The following is a 22,380-nucleotide window of genomic DNA, read 5'->3' on the forward strand; positions in this document are numbered from 1 at the left end:
TATGAATGAAAGGGGAGAGATCATGATTAACACCAAGGAAAGAGAAACAATTATTAGAAATTATTATCAACAACTATATACCAATAAATTAAGCAACCTGGAAGAAATGGATGCCTTCCTGGAAACCTATAAACTAGGTTTGACTGACTGAAGACTGAAACAGGAAGAAATTGACAACCTGAATAGGCCAATAACCAGTAACGAAATTGAAGCAGTGATCAAAAACCTCCCAAAAAACAAGAGTCCAGGGCCTGATTAATTCCCTGTGGGAATTCTACCAAACATTCAAAGAAGAAATAATACCTATTCTCCTGAAGCTATTTCAAAAAATAGAAACAGAAGGAAGGAAAGCTTCCAGACTCATTCTATGAAGCCAGCATTACCTTAATCCCCAAACCAGGCAAAGACCTCATCAAAAAGGACAATTTAAGACTGATATCCCTGATGAATATGGATTCCAAAATTCTCAACAAAATCCTAGCTAATAGGAAGGATCCAACAATACATTAAAAGGATCATCCACCATGACCAAGTGGGATTTATCCTCGGGATGCAAGGGTGGTTCAACATTCGCAAATCAATCAATGTGATAGAACACATTAATAAGAGGAGAGAGAAGAACCATATGGTCCTCTCAATTGATACAGAAAAACCATTTGATAAAATACAGCATCCTTTCCTGATTAAAACTCTTCGGAGTATAGGGGTAGAGGGAACATTCCTCAAGTTCATAAAATCCATCTATGAAAAACCCACAGCAAATATCATCATCAATGGGGAAAAGCTGAGAGCCTTTCCCTTAAGATCAGGAACATGACAAGGATGACCACTCTCTCCACTATTGTTCAACACAGTACTAGAAGTCCTAACAACAGCAATCAGACAACAAAAAGAAAAGGTATTCAAATTGGCAAAGAAGAAGTCAAACTCTCTCTCTTCACAGATGACATGATACTTTAGGTGGAAAATCCAAAAGACCCCGCCTCCAAATTACTAGAACTTATACAGCAATTGAGTAATGTGGCAGGATACAAAATCAATGCACAGAAATCAGTTGCTTTCTTATACACTAACAATACAACTGTAGAAAGAGAAATTAGAGAATCGATTCCATTTACAGTAGCACCCAAAACCATAAGATACCTCAGAATAAACCTAACCAAAGAGGTAAATGATCTATACTGTAGGAACTACAGAACACTCATGAAAGAAATTGAAGAAAACACAGAAAGATAGAAAAACATTCCATGCTCATGGATCGGAAGAATAAACATTGTTAAAATGTCTATGCTGCCCAGAGCAATCTATAACTTCAGCACCATCCCTATCAAAATTCCAATGACATTTTTCAAAGTGCTGGAACAAATAATCCTAAAATTTGTATGGAATCAGAAAAGACCCCGAATCGCCAAGGAAATGTTGAAAAGGAAAAACAAAGCTGGGGGATATTGGCTTTTTAAAATGAACCCCTAGAATGTCTCCTCCTCCAAGACAGAACAAAATAAAACCACATTGTCATTTTGATGACATACCCCAAATGACCATTCAAAAAAGCTGTTAGTGCCTCTGTTCAACTGCATGCTAAAAGACAGATGAAGACAGTTACCCTTGCCTACATCCTCAAGTCCAAAGGAAATTGAAAGCACCAAATAAAGTCTGCATCATCTTTTTTACTATTGTCGACCTGTGATGTAAGAATCCTCCTAGATTAAATTGGACACCATAAGCTAAAGCTGGTACATGCGTAACATGTACAGCCCACTTTTGTGAAACACATGACATATAAAGAGAAGTATATAGGGGCGCCTGGGTGGCTCAGTTGGTTAAGCGACTGCCTTCGGCTCAGGTCATGATCCTGGAGTCCCAGGATCGAGTCCCGCATCGGGCTCCCTACTCGGCAGGGAGTCTGCTTCTCCCTCTGACCCTCCCCTGTCTTATGCTCTCTCTCTCTATCTCATTCTCTCTCTCAATTAAATAAATAAAATATTAAAAAAAAAGAGAAGTATATAAAACATATGTACAGCTGAAAGATTAAAACAGAACGAACACTTATTATCCATTATGCAGTTTAATAAATAAAACATTACCTTAAAAGTCTCCCCAACCCCCCCCCGTGACCTTCCCAGATTGCATCCTCTCCTGTGGTAGGAAGATGAGCCCACAAAGACGCCCCCGTCCCAACCCCTGCAACCTATGAATATGTTACCTTCCATGGCATAAGGGACTTTGCAGGTGTAATGAAGTTAAGGAACTTGAGATGGGGAGAGCCTGGATTATCTAGCTGGGCTCAGTGGCATCACAGGGTCCTTATAAGAGGCATGCAAGAAGACTAGGAATCAGAGTCAGAAAAAGAAGATATGTTGATGACACCAAAAGTTAGAATGATCCAAGGAATGCAGGCGGCCTCTGAAGTTAGAAGAAGAAGAGGCTTCTCCCTAGAAGTCTCCAGAAAGAACACAGCCCTGCTGACGTTTTTATTTTATATTTCTGACTTCTAGAACTGCAAAAGAACACTTTTTTCTTGTTTTAAGTGACTAAGTTTATGGCAGTTTGTTATAGCAGCCATCAGAAACTAATACACACTCCCTTCCCTGAAAGTAACCACAGTCCTGACTTTTGTGATAATCACTCATTTGCTTGCTTCTTTGTTTGATTTTAAAGTTGTAGCGCCTGCACATGTGTCTTTAAACAATATGCTAGTAAACTTGCAAACCTGAGTAGTGAGCACAATGTATAAGCTGTATAAGAGACAGGGTGTGATTGCTGTGTTATGTGAGAACTTCACGGAGAAAATAAACTGAGCAGTAGCTCTGGTTTCAGTTCCCTGAGAGTTTACAAAATCTTCTGGGGAAGTCAGCAGGCAAGTTCATGAGTAAGGCTTGAGTAACCCAAGACTCACAAGGCTGGTGTACCTTGTGTGGTTATAGTATGAATACTGAGTGTCTAAATATCTAAATATGAAAATTAGAATGTCCGGTCCCTCTCTAAAGATTTGTTTTTTCCTGGATAATCTCTCACCTATCTTGCTGTGTTTACACTTTGGGTCTTCTATCCCGTATTGGAGGCTTTCAGATATCTGTTAATTCATGGCTGTCTGCTTTGTGAAGAGTAGTGGAGACTAAAACCTTCATTAGAGTCATGCTGATGAGATTACTGGTAGTATTGCTGAAGAATAATCTAGGTGGGCGTTGGTTTGGGATCCCTTGATGTCTGTATCCTAAGAGAATACCACCAGATCCCCAAGAAAACATTCTTCCAATTTCTTGTCTGGGGTTAAAGGTTAGGCTGTCAGTATGTTTGGAACAGAACGGGAGAAAAAGGCTGTGGGGAAAGGCCTCTGTTTTCAAAATTCAGCATGTAAGTTAATTCCCCTCTTTGCATTCATTACAGTGTCCACGTTCTCATCCTTACCTGGCATCCCCCAACCCACAAGACCCTCTAATTCATACTAGCCACGGGATAAGTCTATACATTCTTGAAAGTGTAGGGGGCAAACAATTGCTCTACAATGTTGGAATGAGCATGTAAGGATCTAAGTGCTTCTCTATCAGCTTCTCAGTCCTTCTGATCTTAGCTGTCTTTCCTTCTTCCCTAGTTCTAGAGCTTTTTAAAAATTCGGGTAAAATATACCTTTCCTTATTTCAAACTTGGGATTTAACTTCCTTGGTTCAGTTAAGTCAGGTACCACTGGCCCATCCCCTTCCCAGCTTTCAGCCATGTGCTGCTTTTGTCCCTCTTCAGTTTTCTACATCTTTGAGGTGTACATCTTATTTTTTTCATTGTTTTACTGTAAGTTTTAGTGGGCTTTTTGAGAGAAAGGAAAATCAATGTGTCTGTTGAATCTACCATATATGTATGCAGGCGTGCATGCATGCACATGTGTATGTGTGTGATGGAATTGGTATTAAAATATTAAAAATAAGGATATAATTAAAATATTGTAGATGAAAATCCAGATATATGGCTTCTTTTGACAAATAGAAAAATTTGCCGACATTGGGCTCATGACAATAGTTAGTTGTATCTGGTTGTCAACTGCCTTTTTAAAAAGGAGCATGTACTCTTTAGTTAAACAGTGTCTCTACCATTCCTTATTGTCTACACCTACAGCATTTCATTTCATTCATTCCTAGTACTTGATTGGCTTCTGTAGCCCCAGTAGTCAAAATTATAGCAGCTGGTGGCAGGGATAATAACTGTGTGAGGGATGGTGTTGATGACTCTGAATAAAGCAAATTGTTACATTTCTGGATGAAGAATAATTGAGAGGCCATTGGAGCCATTAAAAACTTATGAAATCAAAGTAGCATTACTCTTTCTATTTACTCTTTTTTTTTTTTTTTAAGATTTTACTTATTTATTTGACAGAGAGAGACATAGCGAGAGCAGGAACACAAGCAGGGGGAGTGGGAGAGGGAGAAGCAGGCTTCCCGCCGAGCAGGGAGCCCGATGTGGGACTCGATCCCAGGACCCTGGGATCATGACCTGAGCCGAAGGCAGACGCTTAACGAGTGAGCCACCCAGGCGCCCTCTATTTACTCTTTATAGGAGTAGTAGACCTTCTGCATAAACCCTACAAATTGAAAGCTAAGCGCAAGCAATGATCATACATGAATTACACAAACAAACAAAAATGCTCCCTAACCTTTGTGTCATGAGCATATCCAAGTGTAATTATTTTTCCATTTCTCACTTCATAGCCTTCTAATCTGTACCCCTCATGACACCACATGTTGCCTTGTATTAAAACATATGTGTGTCATATTTCCCCTGGTAGGCTATCAGTGGAACAAGGGAAGAGCTTCTGTTTTGTTGGTTGATACACCCCCAGGGCATAGAACGTAGTAGGTGCCAAAATATTTGTTGAATGAATGAATGCATATATAATTCATTTCTTTTTAAATGAATGTGATTAATACTCTAGACCAGAGTTTCTTAAAATTTTCTTTGGAAGATAGTTCTATGTAATATTAATATTTTTGTACAATGAGAATCATTCTGATGATCTTTACAAATTGGGAAAATCTTTGAACAAAGTTAAATGGGGTTCTTTACTACGGGACTTTTCGAACCTTCAATAATTTCTTCATTTATCAACAGTATTTTTACATGTCTACCATTTGCTCTTCCCTATGCTACGTGCTCTAATGATAAACAATATCTACATTGATACTGCTGTTGTGGACCCTAAAACTTAGGAATATGCAAACAAGAGGGAGTATCAATGGACTGTTTCCCTTCTAATTTATTTGAATAATAAATCCCTTTCTGAGGAGCATCTCATGGTACTAGTATTTCATGGAACACCCTTTGGGAAACCCAGCTCTTGCCATAAAAATAGCTATTTTAATTCAAAAACTAGTTGGGAATTTTTATGTGCAATTAGTTCCAGGCCCTGTAGTAAATGGGGACTAATAGATTATAAATAGTTCCAGATAGGGTATTCCAAACCCAATCAAACTTTCCCAACTCCATTTAAGAAAAAGTGGTGGAAAAACTAGCTCCCACTGGAGATATAAATCAAATCCAAGGGGGAACTAATGACTTCACTCACCATTCAACTTTTGAAGCCAATCTCAGAAGGTGAAAAGCATTATAATCAATATAGAATATTGCTCAATCAGGACCTAGACACTTACTGGTGTCATAAAGGAAGTGGACGTTTTTGAAAGTCCTAATGATGCTGTTGAAGATGCTGCTGTGCCTTCCCAGTGAGTGGCGTTTTATGGCAAGACCCATCATGACAGATGTTTTTCACATACCAACCAATTTGAATTGCCCAATCTCAAATACCTCAAACTCACAGAGTATATTTTGGAGAAATGCCAAATTCTATTAATTAACTTTTATCTCTCTCTTGCTCGTTTTCTCTCTCACACACACACTTGCCCTTTAAAAAAAAAAAAAAGCAATAAAGTTTCAGTAAACCTCAAGAATCTAATGTTTATTTTAATTAGCAATAAGTTTTTGAACAGGAAAACACACGAGGTATACTATATTACCATACTAGACTCTGTCCCTACAAGATAAATACTAAAATTGTCATACGATTTTTATTATTTTTATAATTTATTTGTATTTTTATTTTTTGCAAATTGCAGTTTCCATTTGAGGTTAAACTGTAGGTATGAGGACACTTTAAGGGTTATGGGCCCTATCTGTAATGTGGCATAAATATTCCTAATTAAAACGGGCTGATATTACTACATACGTTTTTAATTATGACCCCAAAATATATCAATAAAGCTTCAGGGGACTCTACTAATAAGACTTTAATAATTCCTAACATTAACTGTAGTAAGTCACATTTGTAAGTTAGCATGGGTGGAGAAAGGGAAATACGGAACTGGGTTGCTTTGCTTTAATTACTTATTTTTGTATATTCAGTTTCAGAAGTAGAAACAAATCATTGTTTTAAATGGAAACCATGGAATTGAGAATTAAAACAACCCAATAGTTATTGCAGGACTTACGAAGAATAATAGTAATGATGTTAAGAAATAATGGACATTACTGGTGCCTACTGTATGTCAAACAGCTCATATTCACTTTCTCTAATCTTGACAATGGTCTGAAAGGTAGCTGTTTTTATTGCTACTTTATTAATGGGCAAAATAAGACTCCATGGTATTTAGGTAAGTTGCTCAATATTTAATTCAGTACAGAACATGGACTGAAGCTCAGTCTAACCTCAAAGTCTTGGCTCTTTCTACCATGCCGATTCCCTCCTAGGAAGCGGCTGTATTCAAATCTTTGCCTGTCCAGTTTAATGGCACTTTATTGAAACGCTACATGCGAGTTGCAAGGGTATATGCTGGGAGAGCAAGGACCACAGCCTGGTTGCAATCTCTAAGTTAGAAACTCTATCTGGAAATCATTAGCAAGGTGCTAACCCTGGCATGGAGACCAGACTTTCTTTGGCATGAAGAGGAAGCTTTAAAAACAACAACAATAACAACAACAAAACCTAAACATTTGATCATAGTTAGAAATAACACCCCATCTCTAAGGAGACTGCTGCCAACCCCTACCCCAAAGCCAGGGTCCAGGTGCCAAGAAGCCAGCGCCTGATCATGACAATGTTATTTTGCTGCATAGCTGTGCGGGCCTGACAGGATCATCCTGTCACGTGACAAGTCACTGGCACTGACTTGTCTGGGAATCAGTTGCTGGGGCTGCTAACCGGCCTGGACAGGTTGAGCCAGGCTGGTGGATGCAGAAGCAATTAAAACACACACTCACGTGCTTGTGCTTCATTGCACACACAAGCACGCACACACACATACACACACACAACACTACCACCAACCCACTCAAACACCTGTAACTTCATTCGCAATTAATAAATTAATTAAAATGTTCTCATGGGAAAATGCCTTAGTGAAACCATGGGTTTACTGTAATGAAACCCAGCATCAAGAGCTGTACTATAATAATACCAATCATACCAGGAAGTGAGGTTATTGGCTGGTCTTTTACTTAGGGAGAGGGGAATGGTACCTTTAACTGTTCTGTTTTCGCCCTCCCTCTTTGTGCTTTTGGGTTGACTAATGTCTGCTGAGGATATGGCCTAAACTTAATTAAAGGAAAGGGAAAGAGAGTCCAATAGCAAAAGCTGTATTAATTACAACAGACCCTGTGTTATGGCTATTTTCCCCTTAGAATCAAAGCGAAGCCAAAGTGCATGGTAAAAGGCATAGGATTGAAGGAATTTTTTAAAAAGAGGAAAGTAATAAGTATTGGACATGTTAAATGATATAAAAATTATCTGCACAAACTACCATGATGGGGTCGGAGAGTAGAAAGTGAGTATATATTTCTCTTCGGGTTTCATTGAATCCATCGATATGTTACTACATGCATATGATTCTGTCAGTTACGATGTACACAACTATCAGTCAAGATACAATTTAAGACCATGTTTTCATGTCTTACTGTTGCTACCAGATGTACTTATCTTATAACTACATCATTAGTTCATGTCTTATTGTTTTATTCATTCATTCATTCACAAATATTCAAGTTCCTCTCATTTGCCCATAGTCTTTCTCCTCAAGGAGTTACAGCCTCAGGCAGGGTCTCTCTCTGCATTACTGATACCTTAAGCTGGATCATTTTTTGTTTTGTAGGGTGGGGGCTGTCCTCTGCTTTGCAGAATGTGTAACAGCATCCCTGGCTTCCACCCACTAAATGTCAATAGCCCCTCCTCCACATCGCGATATTCAGAAATCTGTCTCCAGAGGTCAAATGTCCCATGAGGGGGCAGGATCACCCCTAGTTGGGCACTACTGGTCTTAGGGGCTTGGTATCTCTTTGTAAATCCTGGAAGGTTCATATCTGTGTTCCTTCCCCACTATTCTCTAACCATAAAACCCTGCCTCTGTCCATAGGAAAGAAAATGAGTCCTCTAAGCCTGTGCTCCTTCAATTCATGTATTTTTTTTTTTTTTTTTAGATTTTATTTATTTATTTGAGAGAGAGAGAATGAGAGATAGAGAGCACGAGAGGGAAGAGGGTCAGAGGGAGAAGCAGACTCCCTGCTCAGCAGGGAGCCTGATGGGGGACTTGATCCCGGGACTCCAGGATCATGACCTGAGCCGAAGGCAGTTGCTTAACCAACTGAGCCACCCAGGCGCCCCCTTCAATTCATGTATTATTGAGATGATTGGCCATCGTTCCTTGCAGTGGCCGAGGCATCTATTTCAAACCTGTGATACCAGGCTGTATGTTCAGAAAATCTTAAGCCTCCCATGTCAAAAAGACATTTTGAAGAAAGAGAATGAAAGAAGAGTCCAAAGGCAAGATGGGAGAGTAAAAAGACCATAAGACTCCAGCTTCAACTGTAACCTGTCCACTTAGCTAGTGGAATAGGTAAGCCTTCTAAGTTTTAGTTTTGTGTGGTACAAAATGAGGACAATATCACCTATGATGCAGGACTGTTGTGAGTGAAGGTTATCTAACACAATGATGTGATAGAAAAAGGAGCACTCAACTAAAGCTTTGTCCCCTCTGTCACAATTAACACGAGACAAATGAAGACCCCAAATTTTATTGTTTTGAAAATTATGTGGATGTTTCTGAGTTTTCTTACCTAGACATTTTTTTACCATTTGTAAGATGTGGGATGCACTTCCTCATGTGGATTTTCACTGGAGACTCGGGTTCTATCTCTGGAAAAGGTGAATGATGGTATCTTGTTGATCAGGGGCAGTGAATCAGAGCTGACTTGCCCGGCATTTCTCAATCGAGCAGGTGCCTGGTGGAGCCATGGTGTCAGGAAGCAGTTCGCTGGGCGGTCTGTGGCTTCAGGTCTCCTGACTGTCCCATCTAACTAGAATGGAACTTTCTTGGGACTCAGGGTTTAAGTATTTGGTGCTTTTACTCTGCTGGAAATAGATTAAGCCACAGACTCTTTGATGATGCAACACTTCTCTTCCTCTTAAGGAGTCCAAAATGCCTCAAATCAGAGTTGAGACATCCTCAACCAAAATATCCTCAGTGTGTCTCTGAAATACAGTCTTTTTGAAATCATAAATGACTTTTGTGGAAGTGTGAAATTATTTGAGCAAATAACTGAGAAGTTGGAATCTCACAGCATGAAAAGATACTTCTCATATAGAACAAAAGAACTGTCATCCGGCCTCAAAACTAGAATTCTGCCTCTTACAGAAACAACAAGGACTGCTTTGTTGGAAAGTATGGTATTTGTCCCCCATGATAAGAACCTCTAAATTTAAGAGATGCCCTCTAAACATATTTAACATTTTGTGTTGTAGTATTTTTAGGCTTAGAAATAATTTGGCTCCATGCACTTAATTTCTTCTACACATTTTCCATTGATTCCATTCACAACTTTTACCCTTCCTGCCTCACCTCTTTGCACCTTATTTTTACTGTAGTCTGTACCACGGAATGAAGATAAGAGCATAGGAGGGGTAAATGTAAGAATTAAAAAGTTAACAGTCTTTCTCACCAGCTCCTGGGAACAAGAATTTAAATACTTTGGAAACATTATCTCATTTCTAGTGGACCCTTGAACAACATGAGTTTGAACTGAGTGGGTCTGCTTACACGCAGATTTTTTTTTTTATGTATAAATACAGCATGGCACCGCGAGTGTGTTTTCTCTTCCTTACGATTTTCTTAATAACATTTTCTTTCCTCTAGCTGACTTTATTGTAAGAACACAGTATATAATACATAGAACATACAAAATATGTGTTACTTGGATGTTTGTGTTATCGGTAAGGCTCCTGGTTGACAGTAGGCTGTTAGTAGTTACGTTTTGAGGGAGTCAAAATTTATACGGGGATTTTTCAACCATGCGAAGGGTTGGCGCTCCATCCCTCTCCGTTGTTCAAGGGTCTACTGCAATAATTTTAAGAATAACCTGGGAAGGGAAATACTCGTATCCCTATTCTTTTAAAGAGGAAACTGAGGTTCAAAGAAATGAACTTACGAAAAGGAAAAGACACTTGAATGATAGAGCTGGCACTTGGGGTCGAAAGATGAAACCCATGTGCTTTGTCTTCTACCACCTTGCCTACAAGTTGTGTCTCCAGCACGTCCTGTCTGCCTCCCATTCCGGTACATCCCCAGCAAACTAGAAATTGAGCCACCCATGCGGGGTTTCCAGGTCACCTCCTGGCCTCATCTCAGTGAACCCTCTAGGATTTCTGAGACCAGGCATTCAGAGTCAAGGCTGCTTTCCACGCTCACTTCAAGTTTTAGTCTTTTTTTTTTTTAAGTTTTATTCTTGATGTGGACAGGACTTGGGAATGCTCTGCCATTTCCCTTTATTTCTCCAGCAAGCTGGGCCACCTACACTGGAAGCAGCCGCAAAGGCCTTTACATTAGTTCAGGGCTTAACTGAAGAGCAGGCCTGTGTGGGGGTGTCTCTTCTCCAAACTCACAGAAAGCCTGGGAGATCGGGGATCATCATTCTGCAGATGAGGAAGATGAAGACTGAACAGGAGACCAGAAGATTTCAGTCACTTTCCCAAGGTCCCACAGCAGAGCTGGGAGTCCAATCCAAGCTGATCCCTGACAGCCCATGTGCACCAGGTAGCTGTAAACCACCCAGAGAACTGACTTGGAAGGTGCTGACTGGGCTGGGCTGCAGATGTATTATTTCCTTCCATCTGCCTAGCTCTGGATTCAATTTGCAGTCAGATGGAGCACGGGGGCCAAGAAAACGCCCTGAGCTCAGCACCATTGTTGTTTACTCAAGTATGTAAGTGCTCAGGGCAATCTTTTGCTGGAGGCAGGTCTCTTCAGCTCAGATAAGAGAATGGTTACAGGGAAAAAAAAGAGCTGCCAGTTCTCAAGGAGAGCCCAAACTTCGGCTGTGGCATCCCTTGATGTTTATGTGAATTTAGAGCACCAGGTTTTAATTTGACACTATCTTTGGGAAATCTAATTAGCAAGTCATAGGGTTTCCGTCTGCTGATCCTCCCAGATAACAGTTGTGTATACCATAAACACAAGCAAGAAGACAGCAGGAGGGAGCCTCAGGAGAGAACAGGCAGGTCCTGGGGCAAGAGTGCTGACTCAATCCAGATGAGTCAGGTATGCAGGTAGAGGACACCCAGACCTGAGCTCCCTCCTGCTCACAGGTCCTGAGGCCCAAGGCTCAGAAGAAGCCACGCAGGAGAGAAAACAAGCCCTGTTAGGATATAATTAGTATAAATGAGCTGCGTTGTCATTTTTACTAAAGACCTTGAGGGGCTGAGATAGAAATAAGGGAATTTTCCTTCTGTAGTGACTGTTGATTTAAATTTTCATACTCAGCAGTTATCTTGTGATTGTTTCGAATCAACATAAAATATATATATATTTTTTTTTAATTAAAAAATACATTTTTTTAATGCATCGCTTTGGAACAATAGAGCAGGCTTTGAGTCAGGTAAGCCTAGGTATGAAACTTAGTTGCACCACCTTCTGAAGGATGTGTAAATGACATAATGTCCGTGAATCTCCAAGTTTCCTCATCTGAACAAGTGGTATTGAAAGGTATCTTCCTGGGGCACCTGGGTGGCTCAGTCGGTTAAGCATCTGCCTTGGGTTCAGGTCATGATCTTAGGATCCTGGGATCAAGCCCTGCATCATTGGTCTCTTTGCTCAGCGGGGAGCCTGCTTCTCCTTCTCACTCTCCCTCTGTGCTTGCTCTCTCTCTAATAAATAAATAAAATCTTAAAAAAAGAAAAGAAAAGAAAAGCATCTTCCTCCCCGGAGGATTCCAGCTGTAAGCCCGTTAGGTGGCACATAGGATTCATTGATTTTTGCTATCATTGTTTATTAAGTGTTATCAGTGTTTATTAATGGTAAAATTGGCCACTATCGTTTGTTTAAAAATAAAAAATAATGTGATGAATGTCTCAAAAAGATTTCTTAAAAGGAAAATCCTATTGTTGAAGGTTTTGAAAGACAATGGTTTTATGAAATATAAGTGGAAAAAGATTTGTTTCTAAATTAACCTCATTTAATATAATACAGGGTTATAAGTCTGTTATTAATTAATAACTTAAAATAAGTCATCTTCTTAAAAAAAAACTTTTATTTTTTAAGAATATTTATTGGGGCACCTGGGTGGCTCAGTCAGTTAAGCATCTGCCTTCGGCTCAGGTCATGATCCCAAGGTCCTGGGATCTAACCTGGCGTTCGGCTTCCTGCTCACGGGGAGCCTGCTTCTGCCTCTCCCTCTGCCCCTCCACCCCCCTCACTTGTGCTCTCTCTCTCAAATAAATAAATAAAATCATTTAAAAAAGAGTATTTATTGACATATTTTGGAAGATGCACGGGTATTGAATAGTATTTGCTGAAAGGAAGCTACTGTGCTAGCTTATGGATATAAACATTAATCAGATACCACTGCTAACTTCAAGGAACTTACAGAATGGTAGGAAAGATATGGCATATTTTAAAAATAGCTATTCTATCTGATAGGAGGTGACAAAGCCAAAGGAGAAGTTATAAGTGAACTATTTTAGGAATTCACTGAGATTTCAGAATAAACCACAAGTATGAGGTCTAATAGGTTACTTTCTGTGTCTTTATTTTTTGTCTTTTGTCTGTTTCTTTGGTTGTTTGAGGTTTGAGGTTTAGTGAAGAGAGTAAGTAGGGGTGACTTGAAACATATCCAAGTCACATTGACTATGTCAAAGAGGTCCATTGAAGTGGATTCGGGTTTAAATGCATAACTGTAGCCATCCCAAATCCCCCAAATCAAGCTATGGTGACCAATTTCATATCTCTTATCCTTTCAAGGGTGTCAGATTCTCCTGACATACCTTCATTATTCTCAAATAATGTTAAAAAATCATGTAGAAGAAATGTGTATGTCAATCTTCATGCCGGGGAATAGAGGTGATTCTGAAAGGATAGAACGTTTAGGTCAATAAGAAAGTTATTCGATATCTTTGTGCCTTCAGAAACTTACTTCTATCACCTCTGAACATCTATTTTGTATTTCAGCATCATAAGAAGTAGTGTGTGGGTGGGTGGGTAATAGATTATAGCCCCTATTGCAGAAAAAGAATCTCACCCTTGGCAGTTTTGGAAAGGCCACTGGCCCATCTCAACATCCTTAGAGACTCAGAAATTCCATTTACTAGTGCTTCTACTTCCTCTTTTGGTCCATTATGGTGATAAACTTTTGTTTCCCTTAAACTGAATTAAGTTTTATGTATATATGTATGTATTTATTTTATAAATCTTGCTTGTTCATTTAAATATGTCCTTCTGAAGCATTTCAGAATATTCATTTACACAGAGATATTTTAAGCATATTATCTAAGGAACTGCCAGAAAATGAGTTAGAATTAAGTATATTGTACTGTTTTCTGGCCTCTAAAGTTTTGTAAAAGATCATAAAAACTATCACCTGTGGGGACACCTGGGTGGCTCAGTCTGTTAAGCGTCCGACTCTTGGTTTTGGCTCAGGTCATGATCTCAGGGTCATGATCTCTGAGCTCCAGCCCCATGTCAGGCTCCATGCTCAGCAGGGAGTCCGCTTGGGGTTCTCTCTCCCTCTCCCTCTCTACCCCTCCCCACGCTCATGTGCATGTTCTCTCTCTCTCCAAAATAAGCAAATAAAAAAATCTTTAAAAAACCCCAAACAACTAGCACCTGTGGCTCTAGGTAAGGGAATTGATACTGAAATAATTAAATTTTACTTGAAAAACAACAAGGAGGCAATTAGCACAGGCAGTTAAGTTCTTTATACTTTTTATCATAATGATGATGACTTCTCACAAAAACAAAACAAAACAAAAAAACCTCCAATGAACATGTGAGCTGGTACACAGTTCTAAGGTCAAGTCTACACAGTGCCTGAGAAAGTCAGTTTATTACTTAATGCCCAGATCCACATAACTGGTTTGAATTTTTTTACTACCAGCCAACTAGTTGTAGTAAGAGGGGCACGGTCTGGAGTTCTATTGGCAAATCAAGCGTCTTTGCTCTTCACCTGTAGCTAACCCAGATAGGATTTCATTCCTCTCTTGGCTGTGAACTCTCATGATGACTCAAGGCTATAATGCATCAGCGATTGTCTTTTTTTTTTAAGCGTTATAATTTTCACTGGATGCGAAGAGCTGTATTTTCTTTTCTCCTAAGCGAATGTATGACATCTGGCCATTTTCCCCCTGTTGAAAAGGCGTTCTGCCGTGGCTGGGCCATGGTAGCACAGTTGTTAAACAGCAGGGATTATCAGGCAGGACAGTATTAAGTGGTATTTAACAGCAAGACCAAAGTTCTCTGTCAAATGCCTGACTTAGGACTCCTTGACTATTAGCATCGAAGCCCCGAGACCTTTTGCACGGGACCATTTTTCATTCTGACAACAAACCACTGTGGCTATCCAGGGTTGCTTTGCTGGAGCTGACAGCCAAGTATTTCTGTGGCAGAAATATTGCCACAGAGTCGGGGATCAGGGGTGGAGGGGAGACATTTTTATCTCCTTTCACTCCAAGTGCAATGGCATTCCAAGCAGTAGGAGTCCCAAGTCAATGACTGGTTAATCTATTCAGTATGATCCCTTGTCTAGTCATAACAATAGGCGGGTAGAGGGCAGGGGAGTGTGGAATATGGGCCTCACAATGTGATTGTCTAAAGTGCACATTACCTTCTTCATCTTTTCCAGGCACATTCTCATTGACATAGGCTGGGGAGGGTGACCACTGAGACTGTCAATTTAAGTGCCATTCTCTAAAAGGTTTTTTATGGAGGGGGGGAAGGGGGAGAGGGAGAGGTGTTTGACAGGTCCCTAAAGTTCAAGCCCAGCCATTTTATGACCACAGTAAGACATCAGTTATGGAACTTATGATATGATGGGTGCAAAGGCAGGAAATAAAAGAAAGAACTTAATGAAAGTTTAATCTTCTGGGGAATTTGTGCCCCTCAGAGGCATAAATCGAGTGACCTAAAACTAAATTTCCCTGTCAAAGGCTGGCATCGAGTTCATGCACATTTTACAGCTATTCTAGAAAGGAATATATATATTTTTTAAATAACTATTTCTATTCTTAAGTGAGTACCTGCCATTGCTGATGGAGGCTGGGAAGTGCTCACAGTAGATTTATTAGAGAGGTTATTGCTTCTCTGTACAGTGTGCATTATAGCAGAGTTCTATGAGCGGAGTTGCCAAACGGTTGTCTGATCCCGATTTTAGCTATAAATATGGCTGGTATTTGATTGGCTGAGATGTTAAAAAAAAGTCTTTGGGAACTGTCCCATCGGGCTGCCCTTTTTGGGATCTGGGACGCTAGGTCCATATCAAGACTATTAACACTGGTTCATGGGGGAGATGTGGCTCACAATCCCTGTTACATGTGAGGCATAATACAGACTGACTGGAGGTCACGTGGCCAACCCTGGACTGGCTTTCCGGGACTCCAGGAATGAAAAGAGTGTTTTTGGCCAGAGGAATAAGCAGAGAGAATGACAAAGATGGGAAAAAGGGTCAAGTTGGGTAAAAAGGTGCCCCCTAAGAGATGCCCTGGTTTCCATCTCATTTTCCTGACAATAGTTGCATTTGATGGGTGAAACCTGTGCTCATATAAGCCAGGAAGTCCTGCTAGCTTCAGTTTTTTATAGCATGTGCCCCATCAAACCCCACACATTGGGTCCTTGATCAGAGATGACATTGGGAAACCTTACACTTCGTGGGTAGACGTCTTCCAATTGATTAGTTCACATTAGTAACGAGTCTTGAGCAAACTAACTTCAAACACATGCTGTGTCTTGGTTGGCACAATAAACCTTCTGTCTGTCTGGGATATACAACATATTTGTAGGAAGGATGTTAATATTCTATGATAGAGGCAAACACAATCTCCGATGTATGCAGTAAAAATAAAATAAAATCAATATTAAATTGTTGGAAGAGTAGCAATAATAGTTGCTTTCAGATTGAGTACAAATGATTAAATCTCCAAAGGAGGGGCATCTGGGTGGATCAGTCAGTTGAGCGTCTGCCTTCAGCTCAGGTTGTGGTCCTGGGATCCCGGGGTCCCAGGGACCTGGGGTCAAGCCCTGCATGGGGCTCCCTGCTCAGTGGGGAGTCTGCTTCTCCCTTTTCCTCTGCCCCTTTCTCCCTGCTCGTGTTTTCTCTCACATTCTCTCTCTCTCAAATAATTAAAACCTTAAAAAAAAAAAAAATCCCCAAAGGAAAGGACATTCTCTATTCAGGTCTTTTTCTCACCTATGAGGGATTAGTTATGTTGTAATGAAAGAGAAGCTAAAGGAAACGTCTAACAGATCATAGTTTTTTATTTTTACTTTATTTATTTATTTATTTATTTATTTTTATTTATTATGTTCAGTTAGCCACTGTATAGTACATTGTTAGTTTTTGATGTAGTGTTCAGTGATTCATTAGTTGCATATAACACCCAGTGCTCATCACAACACGTGCCCTCCTTAATACCCATCACCTGGCTATGAAACCCTCCCCTCTGAAACCCTCAGTTTGTTTCCCAGGGTCCATAGTCTCTCATGGTTCATCTCCCTCTCTGATATCTCCGCCTTCAGTTTTCCCTCCCTTCCCCTGTGGTCCTCCATATTACTCCTTATGTTCCACATATGAGTGAAACCATATGATAATTGACTTTCTCTGCTTGACTTATTTCATTTAGCATAATCCCCTCCAGTTCCATCCATGTCGATGCAAATGGTGGGTATTCATCCTTTCTGATGGCTGAATAATATCCCCATTTTATATAGGGACCACATCTTCTTTATCCATTCAACTGTTGAAGGGCATCTTGTCTCCTTCCACAGTTTGGCTATTGTGGGCATTGCTGCTATGAACATTGGGGCACATGTGCCCCTTCTTTTCACTACTTCTGTATCTGTGGTAAATACCTAGTAGTGCAATTGCTGGGTCATAGGGTAGCTCTATTCTTAACATCTTGAGGAACCTCCATACTGTTTTCCAGAGTGGCTGCACCAGCTTGCATTCCCACCAACAGTGTAGGAGGGTTCCCCTTTCTCCACATCCTCATCAACATTTGTTGTCTCCTGTTTTGTTAATTTTTGCCATTCTAACTGGTATAAGGTAGTATCTCATTGTGGTTTTGATTTGTATTTCCCTGATGGCTAGTGATGTTGAACATTTTTTCATGTATCTGTTAGGCATTTGTATGTCTTCTTTGGAAAAGTGTCTATTATTATTAAAAGCTCAATTTGGAAACCAGTATAAAGGTAATAAAATGCACACATACCAAAAAAAAAAAAAAAAAAAAAAGTGGCTGTGACATCAGTTTAACTACTTATGATTACAGAATAGTCTGATTGAGGCTACTAAGTCTTTCTATGTATCACTTTATCACTAGAAATAGACTCTGGAGTCAGGTCTTTGTTTTACTGCTTATAGGCAACTCTATTAAATTATTAATTATTAAATGAGATCATGCCTTTCAGGGGTATTGGCATATAGTAACTATTAAATAAATGCAAGCTCTTATCATCATTAGTAGCGATAGCAAAGGTAGCAACAGTTATGTGCATGTGAAAATGGAAGGAGTTACAAATAAGAAAAAAATGACAGTAGCAAATACCTACAATTAATTTTGTCTCTACAGCACACTAAATGTTTTCTTAACTTGCAAACTTTCTAGCAGATTGTGAAGTTGAGCAAATGTCTTCAGTTGTTTTCATTTGCTAATTTAATTAAAAACGGTCTCATCTTCCAAGTATTTGAAGCCCTAAGAATTATAGCTTCCAAACTGGATTTTCAGCCTTCCTAACACTTCAGTGCATACGTAGAGATGCACTAGACCAAGTGCCACATGGTCTAGCACCATAACCAACATTTGGTCAAAACCGAGATAGAAGCTAAACTTAAAGATCACTGCCATAGAAATGACTTCTGGGATATGAAGATACATGTGATATTTTACTAAAAATTCCCATTCATTTCGTAGTTTATTAAAAATTATAATTGTCAAATGTGTGTGTTACATTATATTGTAGGAACAATTAGTTCTTGGGATTGTCAATTACTAGATCTTTAAAAAAAATTTTTTTTAAGATTTAATTTGAGAGAGAGAGGGCACACGTGCACGCACACACACAAAGGGGGTGGGGCAGAGGGAGAACGAGAAGCAGACTCTGCACTGAGCACCGAACCAGATGCGGGGCTCCATCTTAGGACGCTGAGATCATGACCTGAGCAGAAACCAACAGTGGGATGCTTAACCAACTGAGCCACCCAGGCGCCCCTTAAAAATTTTTTAAAACGCATTTGCAATTACAAATGCATTATTTGTAAGTGATGCATTTAAAATGTTGGTAACTTTTTTCTGATAACCCAAAATATAATACAAGTCTTTAGTATCATGTTTTCTTGAAGGGATTTTGTTCTTAGGATTTATGGCTTTTATAAATATCAAAAACTCTTTCTCTTCAACTACTGAAAACAGTTGACAGTCTATAAATAATTATTTCAACATTTTTGTTTGTTTGTTTACCAGTTTAACCACTTAGGATTCAAAACTATACAGAATTGTCTCCTTAAATTATTCTTGTAAACTCTGTGATTTCAGAGTTTGAGTAAGCAGTTAAAGCAAAATGTGGATACCTCTTTTTCCCTCTAACATTTTCTTCCTTTTTCACATTCTTTGTATTCTTACCTGTATCTGGATGAAAATGATTTATTACTGATATTGAACATGGCTTTTTGTTATTTTTTGCCTTTTTCTCCATTTTTGCGTTTGTTTTGGACTTTAGTTCTCCTTGCATTATTTTTTAAGGGGAAAAGTTGACTTTTTTTAGTTTTTCTCACAAGATTTCAAGAAATTCCAAATGGTAACTTTTCTACAAAAAAATTTATGAACTAAACTTAGTTAATTCACTGTAAGTTAATTGCATATTAAAGGGTATTTTTGTTTGATGTTAGGAATGCTAATATAAGATAGAATTCCTAGTACTTTGCCTTGCATATTATTTAATTTTTATGAACATTTGATAACATCATAAGAAAATAATGTTCTTTTATTACATTTTCTAGTTAATGATTTTTCTTAATATTTGTATTAAATAACAATTTATTATTTTTATGTTTATAGATAATTTTTTTCAACTAGTAGAGAGTGTTAATTGCTTTTGGACATTATATTAATAACTATCACAATCATTAAGCAATATACCACTTTAGCATAATAATAAATACACATATACTTAAGCTGACTAATTGAATTTCTACCTATAAAATACTTAAAGAGATTTTACATCAATTTACATCTAGAATGAATTCTCCAATTTACTGATTCTGAAATTAGAGTGATACCGTGCCTCCCACCCTCCTCGAAAGCCCCCCCTCCCAGAAATTTGGCAATGTTTGGAGATATTTTTGGTTGTTACAGCTGGGGAGGGGCCTAGAAACTGAATTCTCCAGTTAATCTTACTGTAACAGGACCCTTCATCAGTTAGCCCAGTAGTTCTCAACTGGTGGTGGTACCTTCTTCCACCCCAATCCCAGAAATGTTTTAAAGTGTAAATGACTTTGGTTGTTTGGTTGGTTGTTGAGATAACTAGAGAAGGGGGCCATGGCCTGTGGATGGTGGACAGGGGACAGGGTTAGCACCTGTCCTGTAATGTGTGGCATAATCACACATAATGAAGTGTGGTCTTGCCCAGAATAGCAATAATGGGGAACACTGGCCTAATCAACGGCTTAACAGATCTGCTACTGCCAATTACACATCCCTAATCAACTCAGCCGTGGATCTGTTCAGGATGATGATAGTCTTTCATTTACACTTGTGCTTACACTTAGGACTCCCTTGTGCTCAGGGACAATGATCGGAGCAATTCTAAGACATCTTAGCATAACACAGCATAGACACAGGTAGTATTTAAATCCAGGCTTCATGAAGAAAGCTTTCACAAAATTTTTAAGCTTTCACAAAAATTTAGGCACCTGCCATATTAGGCATCATATCAAAGTTTTTATATATCTGTTTTATTGTTTGTGATTTACTATACAGAACTATAGTATCAACAATGCATTATTTTAACCAGTACTTTAAGGATGCCTAGCTAACAAGTGAATCACTTTAATTTGCAATACAAACCCTAGGAGCTGTTAGTGTGTGAAAGATACTAATTATGACTGTTCTTTCCCCAGGTAGTTTTTAAAAAGCATCAACTGTTTAACCTCTATCAACATTAGGGTAGCTTATATTACAAATAACTTTAAATGGATGAAATGAATCCTAATTTCTAAGGGTGTGGATTGGTGCTGCCTTTCTTGAAGAGGGAATAAGAATCTGGTTAATCTGTGGATCCTGTTACCCATTAATTGAGAATTGTCCAACTAGACTAAAGATTGGATGAATCTTGGTACTAAAATATTGTCTCATCTCTCTTGAGAGAACCTTCATGCACAGTAGTTCACATGTTAAGAGAGTACCTAAAGGAAAGAGCTACCATACCACAGAGCTTGTGAGAACAGACTGGATGGGCGATACATGAGTCGGCTTGCTAACATTCAAAGGTTTGGATGTCTGGAAGAATTTAGTCTGATTACTTGCAAAGTAACGTACCACCTGAACATGGGGCTGTAAGCTCTCGTCATAGAAATCAACTGATTCCTACCACAAAGACCCTGTCTAAACTGGTTTACATTGCTGTGCGTTTCTATTACTCAGTAGAGGCAAACTTTTGGGTGGCAGTCAGTTTCCTATATATTTCATTCATTCAGTAACATTCTTTATGGTGTCCGTAATGTGCCAGGCATTGTGCTTGCTCTTCTCCATCTACTATCATATTCCACCCTACAAATAATAGAGAGATCTGGATAGCATTTACACCTTGTATGGATGAAGAAACACATTGAAAAAATATAAGTAGTTTGCCTAAGTCACAGTGACCGGCAGAGGTAGCATTAAGTGTAGTGAATAAAAAAATCCCACCATTAATTTCTCAAAACAAAACAAAACAAAACAAACCCAACCTTTAAAAACTAATAGAAGTCAAAATCCAACACAGTGCCTCATGTGTAATTGGCATGTAATAGGTTGTTAATACATGCTTTAGTACAATTTCTCTTCTAAATTTCTGAGTATACAAAAAGACTCGAGCACCTAGCTGTCTGTCAGGAATCAGGAAAGTTTTACTGTCCAGGTACTTTTGTGGTTGGGGAACTGCATCATGGGGACAGTCCTCAGGACTAGTGGTTTCTAAGCTGAAATCTTGAGGCACCAGCATCCTAAGAGCACCTAGAGAAGGGCAAAGAGAAGCCATCCGGGCAAGATTCTGTGACCAGTGACCACCTCACTACAGCTTCGCTTCACCCTGAGTATTTTTCCTTAGCTTCTGAAAAATACATACATAAAAGTACTCTATTTTGGAAAGGAAATTCCCAGCTTTAAAACAAATAGGAAGGCATTCAGTTAGTTGATTGATAATTTTACCTTATGTCTGAACAATTTGGTGCTGAGTAAAAATTGTCACAAAGAAATTCATCTATTTTGACTGAGTTCAAAATAGAATTATCATAGAACAACATGAATTCGTTTCACAGATAAAATTCATTTATTACACACACTCTCTTCACAGTCTTCCCTCAAGATGTCTTCAGAGCACCTGTTGGAATCAAAATGTATACAAGCTGGCAAGCCTCCACAGGAGAGAGAAAAGATCATGAAATAAAACTCTCAGGAGCCAAAGGAGAGACTTAAAAGTGGTGCTAGAGATTGGCCAGAATGTCAGCTTCTTTAAGAAGTGATTAGCACAGATATTATCATTTTCTTTTGGAAAGCTATACATCTGGCCGGCCAAAACTCTATAAATCAACAATGTACCCAGAGTTGGGAATTCCATTAGCCCTTGATTTCAAGGAGGTTCGCATTTTAAAAAAACTAGCTAAAATACTCGT

Source organism: Mirounga leonina, unplaced genomic scaffold (assembly GCF_011800145.1).
Source record: "Mirounga leonina isolate KUSES-001 unplaced genomic scaffold, KU_Mleo_1.0 Mir_197, whole genome shotgun sequence".
Lineage (NCBI taxonomy): Eukaryota > Metazoa > Chordata > Mammalia > Carnivora > Phocidae > Mirounga > Mirounga leonina.